We start from the raw sequence: 24,219 nt of genomic DNA on the forward strand, positions 1-24,219 counted from the left end.
ATCAGCTTGACATTCCTTAAAAGAGGGAATATTAATTCAAACACTGCTACCTTCAGATTACCTTAAAAATATGTTTTGGGGGCTTGTTATTGAATAGCAACTGATGTAGTATGCCCTAGCCTACTGTGGGTAAGGCACTGAGTTTATCCCTGGACACATTTGCATGGGCTGTATAAGAAAGGCTGAGCCTTGGCTTGAGAGCAAACCCGTAAACAGAGTTCTGTGGTTCCTGCTTCACGTTCCTGCCATACTATTGTTCCTAATTGCTTGAATTTCTGCTCTTGGTTCTCTCCAGGATAAACTATAATCTGTAAAATAAGCTATTGCCCACACCCAAAAATGGTATATTTAGTTTGGCTTTCTAAGAGTTTTCAATAACAAATGACCTTAAAATAATTTTTTAACTATAGGAAGCATTTGTTTTAAAAACCAAAAGGTGTTTATTTTATTATTAGACTTTTCATATAAATGTTAGATGTAGAAATTTTAATAAAGTGATTAGATTAAATGGAATGGATCTATTCCTATATTTTATTGGTGTGAGGGTGTTACTGTAGGTTGTGCTTTGTTTTGAAGTGGGAATTATATGCATATTGATGAATTAGCCATATCAGTGATTAATCAATTTACTATACAAGCTGATAAAAAATCATGAAGATATTTCATTAGTGATAGATCATTAATTTTTTAGAAGATCAATATAATTTTGTGACTGATGGTGACCAAAGCTCTTCCAGTAAGCATTCAATAACTATGACTCATATTATATAGACCTCAAATAATTACAATTCATATCTGTATTTTTCTTTAGTCTTTGTTTTATTTGGAAAGCTTCAGTAGAGACTTAAATGATGTTCTTTTTGATTGATTTTGAATTTCTTCTTCTATTTATTTTTAATGTGAGATAAGTATTTTAATAACAGAGAGTATATCTACAATAAACAAAGTTTAAATAAAAGATGTTACTTCTAAGTTGTGAGCAGAATCTGTTTTGAAGCTGCTTTGAAATCATCCCGTCGACATCCTTCCAAAGCACGTTGGCAGGTCTGAGATGTAAGGCAAGATGAAGAAGCAGTGCCTAAATCTGCTGCTACAGAAGGTGCTTTGCCTTGAGATCCTCATTCCAGGGATCCTGGCATTGCCGATTTCCTTGCTTTGTCACTCTGAATATCGTCTTCTTCGAGGCATGAGAGACATACATGTTTTTGCATCTGAGTCTTTTCTCATGTCTTGAAAACCTCAGAGTAAAAACAAAACAATCAAACAAAAACAAAACCCAGAAAATATCCACCACCATGACTAATAACAAAAGTATCTATCCATGTTGCATTAAAGAGTGAAAAACATACAACTTCCTTTTGGGGTCCTTTTACCATAATAGAACCCAAATTTGCATTCTGCACTTTGTTCCACCTATGTAGTCTATTTATTGTACTTTAAGATGTACTGACTTGCTGTTGTTTGGTGTTTCTGATCTGTGTCTGTGTGTTGTGCCTGTGATTAACAAGAAGCTTTGATCTGCATTTATTGAATAACATAGAAAACATGGGTTGGGTAGGAAATCAGGGTTTCTATTTGGCAAAGGTCTTAACAGGGTTTGACCAGGTTAGGAGTCACTCTAATGATCCTACCTGACCCAGAAAGGAACTGAAAGGGACAGACATAATCAATCTATGGGCATATTGTTCTTCCAGAATTTATGAATTATTTGTTTTTCTCTTGGATTATTTCACCAAATGATTACAACACGTGTCTATACACATGCAATATTCTGGTCATGTGTACAGACAAGAAGGTAAAAAAAAAATGGAAGCAATGCATTTGTTTATGTTGTAAGAGTTAATTACATGGGAGTCGCATAGGGTTTGGCTGCACTGCTTTCTCAAAGGCAGGTTAAACTTATATAGACTGATTACACAGGAGGATAGGCTAACTATAAAGTCTTAATTAACTTGGTTTATGTTTTAAAAGCTCATTTCACTGACTGATAGACTAAGTCATAAAGTTACTCAAACTAGTTTTTAACATCTAAAATTTGGAAAAATAATTAGCAGGGTTGTGTTGTTGTGTTGTTACTGCTTATTGGTTTCATTTTCCTATTAACAATCTATCCAGTTCATGAAATTCCAGATTTCCATTGATGCTTACACATAAGCTGAAAACCTGCCTATTTAGAACATCTGTGGCTCTTGAAAGTGCAGGGACATGGTTTTGCTTAGACTCTATGAAAATGCTCCACGTGTCGCCTTTCTACCATGGTCTCATTCAGAGCGTACCTAGGTGAATTAAAAATTCTACATAAGTGTGTGGATTCATATCTGGGTCTTCGATTCGATTCCACTGATCAACCAGCCTGTTGCTGTGCCAGTACCATGCTGTTTTAATTACTATTGCTTTATAGTACAGTTTGAGATCAGGTATGGAGACTCCTCCAGAGCACCTTTTATTGTACAAGATTGTTTTAGCTATTCTGGGTTTTTTGTTTTTCCATATGAAGTTCAGAATTGAACTTTCAATGTCTTTAAAAAATTGTGTAGGTATTTTGATAGGGATTGCATTGAATCTGTAGATTGCTTTTGGTAGGATGGCCATTTTTTTTTTTTTTTTTTTTTTTTTTTTTGGTTTTTTGAGACAGGGTCTCTCTGTGTAGCCTTGGCTGTCCTGGACTCACTTTGTAGACCAGGCTGGCCTCGAACTCACAGTGATCCACCTGCCTCTGCCTCCCGAGTGCTGGGACTAAAGGCGTGCGCCACCACGCCCGGCTCAGGATGGCCATTTTTATTATGTTAATTCTCCCTATCCATGAGCAAGGTAGATCCTTCCATCTTCTCATGTCATCTTCAATCTCTTTCTTTAGGGTTTTGAAATTTTTTTCAAACAGGTCCTTCACTTGCTTAGTTAGAGTAACTCCTAAGTACTTTATATTGCTTGTAGCTAATGTGAAGGGTGTAGTTTTCCTAATTTCTTCCTCTGCAAGCTTGTCATTTGTGTATAGGAAGGCTACAGACTTTTTTTGAGTTAATTTTGTATCCAGCCAATTTGCTGAAGGTGTTTATCAGCTGTAGGAGTTCTCTGGTGGAATTTTGAGGGTCACTTATGTAGACTATCATATCATCTGCAAATAGGGATAATAAACCTTAAACCCCTACCCAGATCTAGCCAATGGACGGAACACTCTCCACAGTAGAGTGGAGAGTGGGATATTACTTTCTCACATACTCTGGTGCCTCACCTTTGACCATGTCCCCTGGAGGGGGAGACCTGATGGCACTCAGAGGAAGGACAGCAGGTTACCAAGAAGACACTTGATACCCTATGAACATATACAGGGGGAGGTAATCCCCCTCAGGAACAGTCATAGGGGAGGGGAGTAAGGGGAAAATGGGAGGGAGGGAAGAACGGGAGGATACAAGGAAAGGGATAACCATTGAGATGTAACAAGAATAAATTAATAAAAAAATTAAAAAAAAATTCTACATAAGCCAGTGAAAAATTACAACTGTTTGTTTTATGTTTGTTAAAAATTATTTATTAATTGTATGTGTGTGTGCCCTTCCCCTTCCTAATTAATGTATATGTTGGTGACTGAACAACTTTTAATATTCTCCAATCTTTTACCATATGGGTCTAGGGAATTCAACTCAGGTCCACAGGCTTGGTGAGAGGAGAACTTAGCCACTGAGCCTTTTTATTAGGCCAGGATTTATCTTTGATGCACAGTAACAGATTACTTTATGTCTCTCAGTTCATGTCTGTCATATTAGAACTAGCTGAATCCAAAGCTGTGTATTGTGATCACCTTTATTTTAGCTTCCCATATTGTCCTCTCATAGCATTTAAGATCACATATTTCAAATAATTAAAAATTCTTGCTCAACACAAGAAATGTCAACTAAAAACCTACTTTGCCATATTGCTTCTGACACAAGGAAGTCAATTAAATCTACTCCTTGATGAATGGTATTCCACTCATGTAGAGCTCCATGCCATCTGCTTTACCTCTACACAAAGGTGGATATATGTAAAGCAATATCTTCAGACTTGAAAACTTAGGTCCAGAGTTTTATCTGTTTGCCCAGGTAACTTTCCTTCTCTCCTTCAGTATAACACATTGGAAGGTATCTTTTCTTTTTCCTAAATTTTCCTTCTTGACTTCATCTTGCCTCTTTCTGTGGAGCAATTAATGGAAATTGAATTAGAGAGAATAAAATTAGTTCCTGCTGAGGGTTTGAGCACTAAAAGGCATGACACTAGTCCACGTCATGAGAAGCATCAGCACATTTGATGCTATAATTTATATTTTATAACCATTATTTAAGCACTAATATAAGTATCTGAGTCCTCTGTTTCTGTGTCTATCAATTTTCTCGTCCTTTTATTTATAAAAGTCATGTTCTATTTTCCCACACATTGACTCAGTCTTTCTATAGAAGATGCATAGATATTTGTAATGGAAAATAATTAAGATGACTATTTTAAAAATCCCTGTTCATGAAAATTTGTTGCAAAATTTCAGAGTATACCAGATGGAGTTGTTTGGCATAGACTATTGTCCATGTTAACACACACATAACCTTGTATGGGACCTGCTGAGGAGCGGAGGTCTGTGATTTCAGATACCCTGCAGCAGGGATGCCACTGACGCATTGTGTGTGTTGGAGCTGCTGTGGAGCAGATGTCTGTGATTTCAGATACCCTGCTAGAGGGATGCTACTGATGCACTGTGTACCAGGTGAGGACAGCCCTGTCTTCTGATTGCTGTGATTCTATTCTGCCATTATAGCACTGTGCAACCTTCCTGACATCACAGATGTAAAATTGATTACTTAACTTTATATCCAAGACTTCTCCAGTTCTAATTCTTCTAGCTGGTTCTAATTTTTATTAAAATCCTCATTACTTGTCTACCTGACCTTATCCAGAGAAAAGGATACTGCTGCATCCTGCTGACCCATGGAAGATAACTCATGTCTGGAAATCAGTGCTTTGGGGTTAGTTGAGGCCACACTTCTTTAAAAGATTCATATGTTATTTTTCTCAGTTTTTACCCTGAAATACATTCCTTCCCTTCATTCAACATCTTAAAGAGGGTGAGGACATGAAAATATTACCATTTATTAAACACAATAACTTGCCAGTTCCTTGGAAACTCTAAATGAATTTCACAGAATTGTTTATTTATAAAAGTTTTTATTTGTGTGAATATATTTGAGCTTCAGGTGTAGAAAGCAATTTAAACTTACAGTGCTGTCAAAATGAGTTGAAATGGCTAGTTATAAAATTATTGGAGGGTAAATACTAAAGTTTGTGAGGTCAGCTTTAATATGTGCTTAATATGATCTTAAGACATTAATTTAATTTCCCTAACACTCCAAAAAATTATTCACAGAGTATAGTAAATGACTAAAAAGTTGTCACTGGAAATGTTCATGATAATTAATTATGGGGTGTTTTAAAATCACAATTTTCTCAGTCCAAGAAAGAGCAATAAGGAATAAAATGAAGAATATTAATAAATAAATGAAAAGCAAACCAGAAAGCACTTCTCCTGTATATCAACCAAATTAAACTTTATATTTAAAAATATGGTACTAAAACAGACATTTCATTTCTGTAATAAAGTATCAGTAGTTCTTGTGGCCTAAACTGTTAATATAAAAATCAGAGAAATAATACAAAATGATATACATAATATTAAGAAAATATTTATACTCTTCCTTAAATAATGTTTTACTACATAATACATGATCCATAGCATTTTTTAAATTAATGGTTGAAAAGAATACATGAATTCTACTAATTTTCTAACTTTATTATTTTCTGTTTTACACTACATAATTAAATTTTATATTCTAATATTTAGCCAAGTGTTTTAATCATAGAATTTTATGGATTAACAGTCTACAGCTACACAAATACCAGGGACATCACTTTAGCCTGAGCTGCATACAGAAGACAAATTAGTCCTTCAAAAGCTCTGGACCACAAGCGTATTTCACTGTTAAATCTATTTCTTTTTAAGTTGTGTTTTATACAGTTAACACCTCTACCAACACATTCTCAGCAGAATTGAAAAAGAAATGGTGCTTTTCTTTATCATTATCCTAGACACATTTTCATTATAACAGATTTACATCTGAATTACTTGATGAATATCAGATATCATAAAACAGTAGTAAACACTGTGAGGAAAATGCTCTCCTAATAGCCTGACATCACATTTTATAAACCAGGGTTGTGTTTAGTAAAACCTGGTTTCACCACAAATCTCCAGTTTGCATCACAAATTCTTAAAATATGTGAAAGATTTTCTGCATGTGAGTAGAAAAAGATACTTTATTTCTTCCTTAGTATATTGAAATAGAATTTTATATTACCCTATCAGTTACGTTACCTGCTTTACAGAGCATTTGGCCAAGCTACCCTATTTTTGCTACACATCTTAGAGAAAGAAAACATTATACGAAAACAACACCTTTTAAAAGAGCATTCATTTATTATTGCCAAAAACTGTAAATTCAAAAGCCCTTCAGTGGGTGAATCTGTTGAGAGAGGCGTTGTCTTTGAATAAAGCATTGCTCAGGTTCTTAAAAGCTCATTTTCTGACTGATCCCAAGCTTGGACTCTGTCCAGCATTAACTGCTCTGGAGCTGATTATTTAGTCTAGGTTTGGACTAAACTGCCTAATTATGCCATATTTCATAGCCAACTAGAGCAGGTATTCAAAATTCTTCCTTTGCAATTGTTTTTTTTTTTTCATTAAAAAAATTAAAGTTTGATTTCTATAACTAAAATTACAAGATCTTTATAATAGAACTAAACTCACTTATTTTTACCTATTACATGTGAGTCTGTATGTGTGTGTGTGTGTTTGTGTGCATGTGTGTGTGTGTGTGAGAGAGAGAGAGAGATATACAGAGGGAGGGAGAGAGAGAGAGAGAGAGAGAGAGAGAGAGAGAGAGAGAGAGAGAGAGAGAGAGAGAGAGAAAACAAGGATAATTCTGTGGAGTCATTTCATCTTTATCTGGGTTCCAATCAATCAAAATCAGATAGTCACATCTTCATAGGAAGCATCTTTACTGACTGTGCCATTTAACTGTCTCTGTTTATCCTAAATTGTTTTTGTTTGTTTGTTTTTGTTTATTTCAAGACAGGGCCTCACTACATTTATCTGGTTGTCCTGAGAGTTACTATGTGGATCAGGCAGATCTCAAACTAACAGAGATTGGCCTGCCTCTGCCTCATGAGTACTGAGATTAAAGGCATGTGCCACTATGCCAAAGCAGTTCATAGTAAAATTTTAAGTTGATCTATTAACAAAAGAAATCGAAAGTAAGAATTTATTTCACATAAAGAGTAGTTTCTTTCAAAAGTATACCTATAGCTATTTGATGAAATATCTAGTTTCTACTAATTGAGGGATGCTTTGTTTTTCAGAGTTAGATACAATGGATTTGAGAAGAGCAGCAATTCTGGGACAGCTGCCATAGACTCTTGAGCTTTGAATGGCCGTGTGTGGGACTGGCTAATCCAGAGGCTTCAGTTGGAGGTCTCCAGTGCTGTGACCCTACAGAGTCTTAGAAGCCATAGGTTTATGGGTCTAGATAATGAGGTTGACGGTGTTTTTAACTGAGTTTAGTCACTCGTGACTCTAGATCTTGCCTGCTTTTAGTATCCTTGGCTTCAGGTAGCATTAGGTGTCCAGAGGCAACAGTTTCTGAGTAGATAGTAAGCGCTGGAGCCTTGCTTCCCATGACAAATATAGCTGCAGCATTCAGAACTAGCATGCCAGGGCCCTTGGATGTGAAGACCTAAAAGCTGACTGAACTTTTCTAGTGAACAAGGCCCTCCATTCCTTATCTCTGGCTGATCGTAGCCTTCTACATTTCTATACCTTGTGGATCTATTCCGCGTACTCCACTCTATTTATGTTGCAGATAGTTGTTGACACCCCTACTCCTACCCCTGGTGTTTTAGCTTTCGGACACTTTGGGAGTCGTCAGCTGTCCTTATAAGGCCAACATTGCTGCCACACCCACTGTTGTGCTGCCACCAGGAGTACAACTGGGGCTGCTGTCTTCATCACTGCCAAAACTCTGTTGCTTCTTGCATCTCCTCTTCATTTGTATTGCTCAGCCCACTCTTTTAAAAATAAGGCCCAAAGCAAACAAGGCCAGTCCACTTGAGAGAAACTTTATAATGATTGGAGTATTGTGCCACAAGCTCAGTGGAAAAGGATTATTCTCTGCTGACCTGATATATGGGGCTTAGTTACATAGCCAGAGAGGGATATAACATGGATACAGTGTGCAAATGTTGTGATTTTAACTTACACCTTCATCACAGGCCTCTCAATAAAGCCAACAGTAGCAACGCAAAACCCAGCAACCACACGGTGGCTCACAAGCATCTATAATGAGATCTGGTGCCCTCTTCTTGCCTGCAGGCATACATGCAGGTCAAACATTGTACATATAATAAATACACAAATGAACCTTAAAAACAGAAAAAATGCTCTTCTGCAAATGAAGTGTTGTAGTTGGCTTCAGTCGCTCCTTCCATTAAAGAAAGGCAGGAAAGTCCTTTCTGCAAATGATGAAAATAGACGCAGGAACATTTAGATACTTATTTTACTTCAGTGCTTGCTTTTCCGGTCATTACAGACTGGCTGGAGGTTTTGTAACTGAAGCAGATCTTTGATTGTGATTGTAAGGGTTCCTGGAGGTGCTAAAGTGTCCTCAACATGATTGAAAAGTGTTCACAGCAGCAGGACTGCCTGTAAGAGGGTTCAACTAGTTGCCTATAAAGGGGCTGCTTGGCTGACAGTTTCCTGCTCCAGGCTGCGGGCCTAAGAGAAGGGCTTATCAAAGAGCCCACTCTTGACACTTAATCAAAGAAAGCCTTAAAATTATGTTCATTAAAGGTTTTGTTAAAGCTCAATGGGAAACTAACAATCCTAATAGCATTTAACGGTACTTAATAACATTTGACAGTGCTTAACAGTGATTATCTCCCGACCCACTGCCCCAGAAATGGCTGCATCCATCTGAACTTTCTCATAACCCACTCAAGTTATAGTATGCCACTCTGATACTCAATGGGTAAATTTAGAACAGAAACATTTCTTTGAAAGTTTAGTATACTTAAATGCTCCTTATTCCTGAAGGGCAAGATGAATAACATTTGCCTTTTACATTATATTGGAGAATTCTTCTGGGTGCCCATCTCTAAGTAAAGAAATTCTTGAATTGTAGAAACACATCTTTCATAATTGTTTGCACCCAGTTCATAGGACCGTTGTGAGATCAAGACTTCTGTTAGCTATATTTAAGAGAGAGAATTTGAGAATCATATCTTTGTACATAGATACTACTTTTTTTTCCTTGGGAATAAAAATATTGTAGAAGGAACTAGCCAGTGGCTTGATCAGATTTGAAGTTTCCTGAAATAATTCTTCTTCCTTTGTGTTTAAAAACAAGTCTTCTTGTAAAATGAAGCTAATTGGTCTTCAACGCCATCAGAGACTAGAGAAGGAATAAACTTGATTACCTGAGTATGCCAGGAGTGCAGGTTAGTAGCTTTCCAAATGAGAAGATGACAGACACAGCTTCTACCTGAATAGTCACCCAAAACTCTATTACGTTGGAGCATCTTTTTCAGCCTTTTGGCCCAATATATATGACAGACATATTTGTGAGGCAGGAACTATTGAGGACTTCTTTACCCTCTCTTAGTTGTTTAGGGGTTAACACATCTTTAGAGCTAGACAGATGTTTTAAGTTGATAATAACAAGATGTGAAGGAGATAGATTTTCATTCAGAATTTTAGACGCACCAAGATAGGAAAGATGTTTTCCTCAAGGCTGTCAAATACAAATAGCCAAAACACTAAAAATGTAACATTTATATTATTCCTGATTGTGTCATGGATTTTCTTGCTATAGGTAGTTTTTTGTGTAATGATATAAATATATGTAAAAATAAAACATGATTAAAATAGTCTTCTATAAGTTGGAATGGAAATTCTGTGCTAGGTGAAGGAGTAGTTAACACCTCTGATTTAATCTTCTCTTGACCCAGTGAGGAGGCAGAATATTCTACAGGAATCTCAAAAGAATCATTTATGTCTGTGTGATCCAAAGTGATCCATAAGATCAAGTGAGTACAGGGAGTAATTTAAAATTACTGTTCCCCAAAAGTGGTATTTCATACATTATAGTATTAAGCCTTTAGATTAAGGATCAAAAAATGATCATTAGAAGCTTTATTGTCTGTGTTGTAATATTTTGCAACCATGGGATGAGATAGAACTTTCCAGTTACCATTGTGTGTGTGAGCTTTTTTTTTAAATCCCCAAACTTAGGAATTCAATCTCTGTATATTCAGGAATTTATGGCATATAATAATACTATATTGCTTATAATAATGTGAAATATATAAACTCAGAGATAACAAATAAAAGATGACAAAATTATAATTAAGCAGGTTCTTCTTATTGTTGCTTTTTAGGAGCTGGACAGTACTTTTCCTTCCCAAATTCAGAACTGAACACAGGTTCTTTGTCTACTAGAGCAGCAATTATTTTTGACACTAAGTCATGTGTTTAAATACTTTTGCTTTCAACATAAACATGACTTAGCTTTGATTTTTAAAAGAAATGAAAGCCTTCACTTTTTATTTCTCACATAGCATCTATTGCTGATAACTTATATTTGATGGTTATCACATTGGTTGTAATACTCTGATGCCTGTATGTATATAAGCAAATTAATTTATATAAACAAATCATTTGTATTTAACTAAAATGCATCCTTTTTGTTTTTTATATATTTTGTTAATTTATTCATGTTACATCTAAATTGTTATCCCATCCATTGTATCCTCCCATTCCTCTCACTCTCATTTTCCCCTTACTCCCTTCTCCTAAGACTGTGACTGAGGGGAACCTCCTCCCCCTGTGTATGCTCATAGGGTATCAAGGCTCTTCTTGGTAGCCTGCTATCCTTCCTCTGAGTGCCGCCAGGACTCCCCATCAAGGAGGAGAATAATAATATAATATAACAGAGAATATGTATTCAGTATTTATTCTTAGATCTTGGCAGAGAGATTCAGAAACCCTTATAACTCCAAGCACAATCAAAATGATAAGCAACACCTTCTGTATTCATCCATAAACACTCTCACCTATACCTGGGTTGGTAGGTGAAGTTTCCAGATAGCTTTAGAATAAAGACTTTTTGCCAGATCAAGCAATCATGTGATTAAGCAGTTGGAAATCTCAGCTTCATTTTTTAATTTCCAAGATTGTGAGAGAAACCAGAAATTGAACTATTCAGAGGCCCTAAATGATTTATTCAAACAGCCTATAACCTAACCTCTAATAAAATCCTACATGAATGAGCTTGGATGGCTTCTAAGTCATTAAACGCATCTGAATGATGGAAGGGTAGCTAGAATTCAAAGTGGCAGAAGCTCTTTACCATAGACCTTTCTAGACCTTGCTCATTGCATAACATCTGGTTGTATGTCTCTGTAATTTGTATAGCTTTTAACTATGAAAGAATAAATATAACTCAACTGTTGCCCTGCATTTTCAGACACTCTAACAAATTGTCAGACCTTAGGAGGATGTCATGGAAACACTTGATTCATATTTAGTTGTTCATAAATATCAAAGATCTCAATAGAACTAAGTCCTTAACCACTAATACATGGATTCCAACATCATCTCTGTGTAACCCATATTAGAAATTAGCAGATTCAAAATATAATGGGATTGAAGAATTCCAGAATTGGATTGTGGAAGAAAAATGTAGTTTTCCATCACAAGTATTGTAAGTAGAAATGGATCATAATCATGGTAGCTTTGCAAAGAGTGTAATTTTTCTAGACCATAGAAAGCTGTGATTTGTAAATATAAAGGACTAAAAGGCTAACCTAGATGAGAGATATCTAATCTGAGATCATTTCCTAGTCACCTAGCATACAGATTTCACCTATTCTACATTCACTTTATAAAAGTAACAATGGCTTATTAAGCATGGTTATGCCAGTAGCCCCAACTCCCAAGAAGTTATTGGCAGTGTAACTGATTATAAAATGGTAAGAAGCTGATTAAGTTCAAAATTATTATTACCACAGTTAGATGAAGGGAAAAGAAAATACTGCTCCAGACCTTGATATAGATTCTGGTTAGTTTAAGATCTCTCTGATCAATAACCTGAAACTTATCACACATGGATAAAAATGATTTCATGAGAATATAAACTAACTCTACTACTAATCAATCAAAATATAGTTTGTGAGCTGGGCATGTAGACCAATGGAGAGGTGCTTGCCTAGCATGTGTGAGTCCCTAGGTTTAATTCTGATCACCACAGCATATGCAAATATAAGTATGTGTATGTATGTATGTACATATGTGTATGTATACCAAATCAGAGTTACGTGTTAAAAAGAAAGTTTTATTTTCTCTGCTTTTGTATCATCAAATACCTAAATAATATTTCTAAAGGTAGAAATTATCAAATTTGGATAAATGTTGATTTTCATTGCTGTGGAATAGAAGACTATGTTTATGTTGGGAGAGTATTAATAGTTTTTTTTATTGAATGATAATAGACAGATGTTTATTAATAACTCATGTGCACATATTATTTGTGAAGGATCAGCCAGTTAATACAATGCACTGACAATGTAAAATATATTTACTATAACATACTGTCCAACCCTTTGTACCTATGTATGAGTACCCAGTCAGAAGAAGTAGCTAATGAGCTCAGGTACAAGGCAGGTATAATTCCCAATCTTCAAAGGCTGAGGCATAAAGACTGTGAGTTCCATGCCAGGTGGGACTACATAGCCAATTGTATCTTAACCAGTCTCCATGTTTAAGTAGTAAATATGACAATAAAAAGACATACAAGAAGAAGTCAAGAACACTAGTAGCTTAAATGCTTTTAGGTGACTAACTAAAAACACTAAATATAACTGCTAGTTAAAATAATGAACTATCTGGGTCTTTGATTCAATTCCGTTGATCCACCAGCCTATTGCTATGCCAGTACCATGCAGTTAGTCTGCGTCTATCAGGAAAGTAGGATAGATGTGAAGACATCCTATTGGGACTCTAGGTGAGAAATATAGGAGATGGGGAAATAGAAGGATCCAGAGGGTCCTAGAAACCTACAAGAAGAACACTATGATAGACAGATCTGGGCCCAGGGGTTCTGCTCAAACTGTGGCACCAACCAAGACAATACATTCAGTCAGCATCAGAGCCCTACCCAGATCTAGCCAAGAGACAGGACATTCTCCACGGTTAAATGGAGATTGGGAACTGACTTTCACATGAACTTTGGTGTGCCCCATGTTTGGCCATGTCCCCTTGATGGGGAGGCCTGATGGCACTCAGAGGAAGGATAGCAGACTACCAAGAAGAGACTTGATACTCCAGCATCATATTCAGGGGGAGGAGGTCCCCCTCAGTCACTGTCATAGGGAAGGGGAATGGGGTGATAGCAGGAGGGAGGGAGGAATGGAGGGTACAAGGGATGGGATAGCAATTAAGATGTAATATGAATGATTTTATTTTCAATAATAAATAAATAAAAGTAATGAACTATCAAAAGTCTGTTGGATCCATGGCATCTCCAATTGGTTTCTTAACAAGAAATCTACCATATGTCAGTTTGGAGGATTTAAAAGAAGGAGTAAAACATGATTGTACATCCTTCTACCTGACTATTTTTCAGTGATAGATATGCAGAAAAATCAAGCAAAAAGTTAAAAAGTATAAAACATTCTATGGTCTAAACTTCCCCTTGAGTCCAAAGCTATATGCACATGTGAGGGAAATTAGTTTAAGCAGGAGAAGAAATGATCCTCTTTAGGCATATGAAACAGAAATGCACCTCACTGTTTTCAGAACATGTTCTTTTTTCAACTACATTTTATTTATTTACATAATTAATTTGTTCTCTGTGCGTATATGTTTATACTATTGTGTGTCTGTGTCTCTGTGTGTATTTGTGTATGTGTATGTGCTGCACACAAGTACTCTCTCTTTGTTTTTGTCATACATATGGAGGACAGAGTATCTGCCACAGGAGTTGGTTTTCTCTTTCTTTCATGTGGGAACAAGGGATTGAACTGATGTCATTAGCTTAGGCAGTAAGCATATTTACCTGCTGAGCTATCTCTCTCGGGCCCTGTTGATGAACACATAGTGGTGACTAAAATTGTATTGAGAAGCTGTTGAGGTCATCTGGTTGATGCCATTAAAGTGAAGGTTTGGATTTAAATGTGAATTTTTTAATGGTCTTTATATGAGGTAGTCACATCTCCATTATCTAAATGTGTTATTGTAATAGATATGTGAAAACAAGTATTGTTTTCTTTAATACCATGAACTAGAAAGACATCTCTACTGAGAGAATCTTGATTTATACATCTTACAATTGAAATAAATAAACTTTCTTTGCCACTGGTCTCATAAATACCTAATACAACATTACATAGATATGTGGAGGGTTAACAGTATAACTTCAACTCATCAAGTTCTATAACCTTTGTTTTAAATAAATTGCTCTATATAATCCTTAAAAGTGAATGTTTCATTGAAACTAGCAACAGATTGTAGAGGCTTAAGTAAACTCCATATATATAGCCTCAGTGAATCTCAGCATGTTCTAGCTGATGAATAAAATACAGTAGGCTAGAGGAGGCTGATAAATGATTGATCGTGCAAGTTCTTTGTTCAATACTTCAACCTTGGACAAAAAACAGCTTCAGTTAACCTTCATGTGAGAAGACACAAGATTTATGATTGCTGTAGTGCCACAGCGAAATCTGAACCTATGTGTTTACTGTAATAACATAATATAATGGGATTTGTACATGATTTGGGTTCCAAATATAACAGTACAACATTTAATTTAATGGACATTGTTATCATATCAGAAACAGAAAGGCAGGCTAGAATGTGAATTCACTAGTGACCCACCAAAACTAGTTAATAAATCCAGCAGTGATTCAAAGTTCTGCAAAATAATAATAATAATAATAATAATAATAATAATAATAATAAGAAGAAGAAGAAGAAGAAGAAGAAGAAAGAAAGAAAGAAAGAAAGAAAGAAAGAAAGAAAGAAAGAAAGAAAAGAAATACTTAAGAATATTCTGACCTTTCTTAAGAGACTTAATGTTAACTTTTGTTTCTTGATTACCATAAGAACCAATAAGAAACTTGAAGTTTATCTGGTTTATGTATATTCTGAGAACATGTATGTTTTGTGAGGGATTATTTCTGTATCCTCCATGACTCCCTGTTATTCATTCAATTACTAACCACTGAGTAACTCCAGTACTGCTTGGAAAGCTGACCTCAGTTTATGGAATGAAGTCGAGAAATGTAAGAATAATGTTCATTAACTTCAATGTATCAAATAGACCAGAACAAAAGTAATATTATTCTCTTTGCCAATTGTCAGTCTAAAAAAATGATCAGCAGATGCAGATTACATAATAAATTAAGCAATTGTTTCACTTCTAGAAATATTATTAGTCACATGAGATATTCATGAAATGAGATTATCTACAGTAAGCATAATGAAGGGAATGTGCTACAGGCTGTACTTCCATTTGTATACACAATTCCTGTGCTGAAATCCTACCACTAACAGTGATGGGGGGAGATCGGCTTATGAGATAGTTATGTATTGAACATAGAGACTTCGTGAATTAAAGTAATACTCCTATGAAAGAAGCTCCAAAGTCTCTCTTACTTGTTTACTCTTATGAGAAACTGGAAGGAACTACTCTCTTTGAACCAGGGAGTCTGAGGGTTTCCTTTTTTTTTTTTTTTTTTTTAGGTTTCTCAGCTTCCCCATGTGTATGTAATAAATATATGCAGTTAAACATTATAGTCTATGATATTCTGCCATAGCATTCCACATAGATTAGAATGTTAGTTTACTGATCCTGTGGGCCTTTTACCTCCAATCAATGAGTGACTTTTAAAATTGCCACTAAAACAAGTAGCTTCTGACATGCTGAAGCCATTGTTAGAGCACCTAGTTCTCAGGAGTTGATCGACTATATCTTATCTAATTGCTATTAATGTATATTTCATTACTTTACATAAACATGATTACAATAAAAATCACCATAATTTTTACTGGAAAGCTACACACACTGTGTGTGGACATGCATTGACCTCACTCTTGCTCCCAGATAGCTCCCCGCAACTGCAAGGCTCGCTGGCCCCACACAGACACATATGCAATCAAGCAAACAAAACCAAAAAAACAATAACTACAAAAACTCACACACGTTAAAATAAAGTTATTAAATCTTTAAAAAAAGTAGTACATTTTAAAGTGTTTCGTAAATACATCCAATGAAATATGAAGTTTATTCTACTCACCAATTTCTCTTCTAACCCATCACCTTGACTCCCTAGCATGTCAGCTAAAAACTTCACTTTGTTTTTTTTTTTGCACACTATAAGTACACATAGTACTGTACATATGTGTACAAATATGGGACCATCCACTGGAGAATAGAACATCAACCAGGTAAGAATTATTCTCTTTTAACTCCAGCAAGTATTAACTGCAAATAAGGGGCAGTAAGGGCTTTCTGTGCTCTGGAGAACAATTCTTTCATTTGTGTAAAAATTTTGGCTGGCTTGATCCATTGTAGATCTACTGTAGGTTAACCAGGGTGGCAGTGAGCTCATGAGCGTGATGGCCATGTCACATTCAGAAGACAGCACTTCACAGCACTCCTCCACAAATGCGGTCCTTACATTCTTCTCAACTCTCTGTGAAAATGGTCTCTGAGCCCTGGTGGTAGGAGCGTACAGATGTCCCATTCAGCTCTCAGGACTTAGTCCCTTAACCCTTAGCAATCTGACCAGTTATTCATCTCTCCTCTGATTACACTACAAAGGGCTACAAAGGGTCAACTACAAAGGGCTATTCAAACCAAGATGGAGAGCAGGCAAGACCTATGGGCATAAACATAAGCATTTATATGACAATTTGATACAGGATTAATTAACTAAAATGGTAATACCAAGTTGTACCCTGGAGCCTATATCCTCCACTGACCTGGGTTTTTCAGTAGGTGAAAAGGTATAGTATCAGACATGAATTCTTTCCTATGGAGCAGGACTCATATCCAATTTAAGAAGTGTTTGTTTCCATATAAAAGGCAAATGCTGGACTCATTGGTGTACTTTGCCTAACATATTGATATTGTAGCACATAGAATTCAGGACTGAGTATGAACATGTCTGTATTTCTCCCTTAGTAGTCCAAATAACACTTTAAGAAGTCAAGATAGGATGGCAGAAGTGTTCCAATCCATTTGAGATTAATTTATTTATGTTATTTAGTCAAACTGACAGAAGTTTTCAGCATGAGGATATGAACATGTAGTTATGTCAGATTCTTTAAAAAGGCAACGGCAATAGGTTGTGTCACTTCAAAGATTTTAGAGAGGTGCCCTGTGCCTTGCATAGCAATTTTTACTTAAGAACCCACCTATTCTTGGAGAGCTATTGCTTACCCTTGTAATTAATCCTGTTCAAACTCATTTTTATAACTTACATTATGATGTTTTCTTACGATTTCTTCATAGATCTTTTGGTTAATTCATAATCTATCTCCTCTTCATCTCCAGATCCTATTTCATCCTTACTGAATCACTAACTCCCAACATGGCTCCCTCTTCTTTCACATCACATGCATTCTACTACCACTTAAGTGTATAATTTTATTTGTGCTGATAGTAATTTTCAAAAGTTTCTTTCATATAATCTCTGTTTGGGTTACCAATCTTCCAGATCACCCTGATTTTCTTATTTTCCTCTGTTTACATTTTCCTCTGGCTTTCTACCTCTCTTCTTTTGCTGTATTTATATATAATATCTCTGCTTCCTTTGTATGTGTCTACCAAAAAAAGTTCTTTATAATATCAGGTTTTCTACTTTTTTTCTATATCAAACTCCCAAAATAAAAGATGTGGAGCTATGATTCAAATGTTAGAGAAAGTAAACCATGTTATTCTTTCAGGGTCCCTCTACTTTATTATAGTTCCATCCACTTATTTGTGAATTACACAGTGTCAAATTTTCTTCAAGGCTGAGCAGTGCTCTGTTGTGTACATAAGCTACATTTTCATTGTCCATTCATCAGATGATGGGCATTTAGGTAAAATTTACTTCCTAGCTATTGAATAAAGCAACAGAAAAAGGGATGTTCAAATGTATCTATTGTTGGATATCATGATCTTTGGTGTATACCAAAAACTGATATGTCTCAAATGGTAGGATTTTTTTTTTAGCTTTTTGAGAACTCTTCACATTGATCTTTAAAGTATCTTCTTATATTAATTTATACTCCCACCAACAGTGTAGGGAATTCCATTTATATCGCATGAAGGCCATTATTTGTTTTCTCATTTGTACTTGTAATTCTGACTTGGTTAAGACACATTTTAAAGTAGCCCCATATTTGACCACGTCCCCAGGATGGGGAGGCCTGGTGGCACTCGCAGGAAGGACAGCAGGCTACCAGTAAGAGACTTGATACCCTATGAGCATGTAAAGGGGGAAGGGGTCCACCTCAGTCACAGTCATAGGGAAAGGGAGTAAGGGGAAAATGGAGGAGAGAGGGAGGAATGGGAGAATACAAGGGATGGGATAACAATTGAGATGTAATATGAATACATTAATAAAATATATTTAAAAATAAAAATTAGCTTTGCAGATTAAAGTATTTTTAGTCTGCATTCCTTGATTGCTAAGAATGTTGAGGAATTTGTACAGTGTAGATTATCCAGTTGTATTTTTTTTCTTTTGAAAACTTTTAGTTATCTTCTATAGCCCATTCTGCAATTGTATTGCTAATTTCCTCAATCTTTCATTTTTTTCTTTCTTGATTTTTAGTTCTTTGTTTATTTTCTGTCAGATGAATAGCTAGCAAAGATTTTCTCACTTTCGTTGTATCACTTTTTATAGAAATGAAATGTTTCTTACACCATTGTCAGTAATCAAAGGTTATGGTCACAAGTCAATCCAATATTAACTGTCTTATTGGATGATAATTGGCTGTATACAGTGAGTATTGATGTAATACAAAACTGACAATACACATATGAATGCTATAAAAATAGTCACCTTTTAGCTGAGGCCTTACTAGAGTTTAAATGAAATTTAAACCTCTTTTCACGATTGTTATTTTAAAACTCATAGGAACTTTAAGCAAAAATCTCCAAAAGCCAAAAACATAATGGTATTTACTTACTTAAACTAATGGGTACTGGCTCTCTCCTCTCACTATTGATTTCCTGGGGTCTATATCAGGTCATGGGGCAAGTGTCCTTTCTATTGAGACGCTTTCCCAGTGCAAAAGAATAACTTTGTTAGGCTACTTCTTCTTTCAAAACTATGTCTCTCTAAGTTTGTTCTGAGTCTATTCTGGTGTTCAGCCATGTTCTTTGTGAATGGGATTGTCACTATATCTTGAAGTCATTTGTTTAGTCATGATTGTAAAATATTTTTACAGCTAAAATACCCTAATGTGAAACAGCACATTATCTACTTCCTGCTGGTTAAGTGACTGAAAAAGAAACAAAGCAGTCCATCTCATAAGCAATTTTACCCATCAGTCTTTTTCAGAGCGCAACAATGGGGAAAGCAGAGCCTGAGTTTCTGCTGGTAGAAACTCGTTGTTTTTATTCTTTCTTTGTAACCACTTTTTAAAAATTGAAAGTGCAGTTTTCAGTAGCACAAAGGGTAGTACTGAGAGGAGGAAATTTTTGGAGATGCTCTTCAGCTTGTGTTGGGATTTCTTTTCTCTTTGTTCTTCATGTATAAAATTATGTTTATAAAAATATGTTTTATAAATATTTTTCTAATGTATTTCATGTTTTGAATATTTATATATCCTTGAACAGTTTCAGTTTTTAAAGGAAGACTATTACATTATTTAATATTGGTGGGCATGATGTAAATTAACTTAAAATGTTACTTTTTGAATCCTTCATTAAAATTTAGTAGCACTCTTTGTTCCTAAGAGATCCTCTGAATGACACCATTATGAATGGAAGAGGAAAGCTGGATCTGACTGAGATTGTCACTTTCCAAAACCTATCATAGTATTCATTTCTGGCCCTTGCATGGAGTCTGAACAATTTGTCTGTCATTAAAATCAATATCGCTTTTATTTACCAGGCAGCAATTGGAACATTTTGTCTTCTAGAAACACAAAGCACTAACAACCAAAACAGTAGCACAGAAGGACATGAATCAGCTGTGGGAATGAGAGATTCAAATTGGATTTGTCTCAACCCATTTTCAGCTCTGTAGCAGTCTTCTACTGGATCTTAGAACATTAAGCTATCCTGAATTAATAAATATGACAAAGAACATTATGTTATTATATTCAAATGCATTTTGTTTGTAATGGAAAGACTTAGATTAACTTGGTGAATGTGGAACTATATGTCCTGTCTTTTCTATAAAAATATAGATGACACATTTTTATGGCCTTCTATATGTGCACAAATCTATATTTTAAAATAAGTATCAGCTTGAGACTCTAGGTGAGAGAAGCATGGGAGAATGGAGAAATAGAAGGAACCAGAGGGTCCTAGAAACCTACAAGAACATTATGATGTGCGGATCTGTGTCCAGGGGTCCTGCTCAAACTATGGCACCAGCCAAGGACAATGTAGGCAGTAAACTTTGAACCCTCATCTAGATCTAGCCGATGGTCAGGACATTCTCCACCGTTGGGTGGAGAGTGGGCTCTGACTTTCATGCGAACTCTGGTGCCCCATTTTTGACCACATCCCTTGAGGGGGAGGCCTGGTGGCACTCAGAGGAAGGATAGCAGGTCACCAAGAAGAGACTTAATACCCTATGAGCATACACAGGGGGAGGAGTCTCCCTCAGTCACAGACACATGGGAGGGGAGTAGGGAGAAAGTGGGAGGAAGGGAGGAATGGGAGGATACAAGGGATGGGCTAACAATTGAGATGTAATATGAATAAATTAATAAAATATTTAAAAAGAATTACAAAGAAAATAAGTATCAGCGATAACATGGTAATTAAGATTGTTTTTTCGTGCCATTATTGAAAACTGCACCTTTGTCTGCTTCAGTTATTCTCATTAGGAAAGAAAAACTCTATGTTAAAAAAAAAAAGAAAATTGTTTAGCTTAATGTCAAGGAACACATCCATACACTTTCACTAAAGGAGCATTCTCTTTGTTAAACTGAGTTCAGATGAATATTACAGTAAGTTATATTGAAAAAATCCACTTTTGAAAATTGTGTGGATTGAAAAATGCTAACTTTAAAAATTGTGAAACCCTACATACATTTGGCTTAAGGTAAACATTGAAAAAGTTATTATTTTCATATAAAAATGTTAATGTAGTTAACATGGCTATTAATCAGATAACTTTGTTCCTAATGTAAAATAACTTTGGCTATGTGTCAATATATTCTGTTGATCTGCTTTATGAACTATTTCAGAAGATAAAGTGCTGCTTGTAAATTAAACAATTTCTACAAGTTATTACCAAACCTAAAAATATAGTGCCCCTAGCTGTCCATATGGTATGAAAACACACACACACACACACACACACACACACTCAGAGCAAACCAGAACAAAGCAAAAAATATACAGATGATACTAAAAGAAAAACTCGCTCCTGAGGAGGATAACCCCCCCAAAACACAGAATATTAATAACTTTACTACATCAAAACCAAAAGCAGTCAAGAATACAAACACAGTTCCACAACCAATACCAAAATAAAAGGTTCCAGCAGTCACTGGTCATTAATATTTCTCAATATCAATGGGCTCACCTTTCTAATAAGAAGACATTACTAACAGAATAGGTGCATAAACAGAATCCATATTTCTGTTGCATATAAAAAACACACCTCAGCCACAAAGATAGTCATCATCTAAGAGTAAATAGATGGAAAAAGATTTTCTAAGCAAACATACACAAGCATCAGGCTGGGGTAGCCATTCTAATATCTAAAAAAATAGAATTTCAGCTAAAATTAATCAAAAGAGAAGAGGGAGGACACTTTATACACAACAAAGGAAAATTTGATCCAGGTGAAGTCTCAATTTTGAACACCTATGCCCCCAATGCAAAGGGACCCACATTCGTAAAAGTATCACACATCAAACCCCACACATTAGTAGTCAAAGAATTCAATACCCATTCTCACCAATGGACAGATCATCAGTACAGAAATTGAACAGAGAAATAATGAAACTAGTAGATGTTGTGAAACAAATGGCTAACATATCCACAGAATTTTTCATCTACACATAAAAGAGTATACCCTCTTCTCAGAACCTCATGAAATTTCCAAAATTGACCATATACTCAATCACAAAGCAAGCCTCAACAGATACAAGAAAATTGAAATAATACCTTGGACTTATCACACAACCATGGACTAAAGCTGTACTTCAACAACAGAAAGTCTATAGACACGTGGAAACTGAATGATGCACTACTCAATGAAAACTGGGTCAGGGATGAAATAAAGAAAGAAATTAAAGCCTTCCTAGAATTTAATGAAAAGTAAGGCACAACATACCCAGACCTATGAGACATGATGGAAAGCAGTGCTAAGAGGAACATTCATAGCACCAAGTTCCTTCATAAAGAAACTGGAGACATCTTATCATGAAACTTATTGGAACATCTGAAAGCTCCAGAGAAAAAAAGAAGGAAACAAACAGACACATCAAAGAGTAGAAGATGGCTGGAAATCAAACTCAGGGCTAAAATCAATAAATTAGAAACAAAGAAAACAATTCAAAGAATCATCAAAACCAAGATCTGGTTCTTTGAGAAAGCCAAAAAGACAGAGAAACTGTTAGCCAAACTAACTAAAAGACAAAGGGAGGGTATTTAAATCAACAAAATCAGAGAGAAACAGGAAGACATAATGGTAGATAACAAGGAAATCCAGATAATCAATAGGTCTTACTTCAAAAACTTATATGGCACAAAATTTGAAAATGTAAATGATATGGACAATTTTCTTGATAAATTCTATGTACCAAGTTTATCAAGATCAGGTGAAAAAATAGTCCTATATGACCTAAAAAAATAGAAATAGTCATCAAAGTCTTACAACAACAACAACAACAACAACAACAACAACAACAAGCCAGGGTCAGATGGATTCATAGCAGAAGTCTACCAGATCTAAAAAGAAGAGCTAATCCCAGTACTTCTCAAACTTTCCAGAGAATAGAAAGAGAAGGAACATTACCAAACTCATCCAAGAAGAGACTTGATACCCTATGAGCATATACAGAGGGAGGTAATCCCCCTCAGGAACAGTCATAGGGGAGGGGAATAAGGGGAAAATGGGAGGGAGGGAAGAATGGGAGGATACAAGGGATGGGATAACCATTGAGATGTAACAAGAATAAATTAATAAAGGAAAAAAAAGAAACATACATAAATAGTAAAGGCAGTATACCACAAGCCTATAGCCAACATCAAACTAAATGTATAGAAACTTAAATAAATTTCACTAAAGTCAGGGACAAGATAAGGCTTTCTTCTCTATCTGTATCTCTTCATTATAGTACTCCAAGTCCTAGGTAAAGCAATAAGGCAACTGAAGGAGATCAAGGGGATACAAATTATAAAGGAAGAAGTCAAAGTATAACTATTCACAGATAATATGATAGTAGACATCACTGACCCCAAATATCCTATGAAGGAACTCCTACAGCTGATAAACACCTTCACCAAACTGACTGGATACAATATCAACTCAAAAAACAAACAAACAAACAAAAACAACAACTCATGTATACATAAGACAAACAGACAGAAAAAGAAATTAGGGAAACAACACACTTTAAAATAGAAAAAGAAAAGGAAAGAAAAAAGAAAGAAAGAAAGAAAGAAAGAAAGAAAGAAAGAAAGAAAGGAAATCTTGGTCAATCCTAACCAAGGAATTGAAAGACTTGTTGAAAAAAATCCAGTCTTTGAAGAAATACAGTGGAGAAGACAGCAGGTGATAGAAAGATCTCTCATGCTCTCATGCTCATGGATAGGTAATATTAACATAGCAAATAAATATCTTACCAAAAACAACCTAGATTCAAAGCAATTCCTGTCAGAAGGCCGACACATAACAATTCTC

The 24,219-nt window shown here is 35.5% G+C and overlaps 1 long non-coding RNA gene across 1 annotated transcript in view; it reads right to left on the reverse strand.

Moving 5' to 3' along the window:
- Positions 1–914: 914 nt before the first annotated feature.
- The window catches only part of LOC311608017, a 29,021-nt gene continuing 5,716 nt past the window's right edge, over positions 915–24,219 (reverse strand). The window contains exons 2-3 of the long non-coding RNA XR_014782825.1: positions 3,905–4,169; positions 915–1,238 (exon numbers count right to left, since the gene is read on the reverse strand). This is a non-coding gene — a long non-coding RNA (uncharacterized lncRNA). The remainder of the gene's footprint in view (positions 1,239–3,904; positions 4,170–24,219) is intronic.

The sequence above is a fragment of the Acomys minous genome (assembly GCF_964271855.1).
Source record: "Acomys minous genome assembly, chromosome: 11".
Lineage (NCBI taxonomy): Eukaryota > Metazoa > Chordata > Mammalia > Rodentia > Muridae > Acomys > Acomys minous.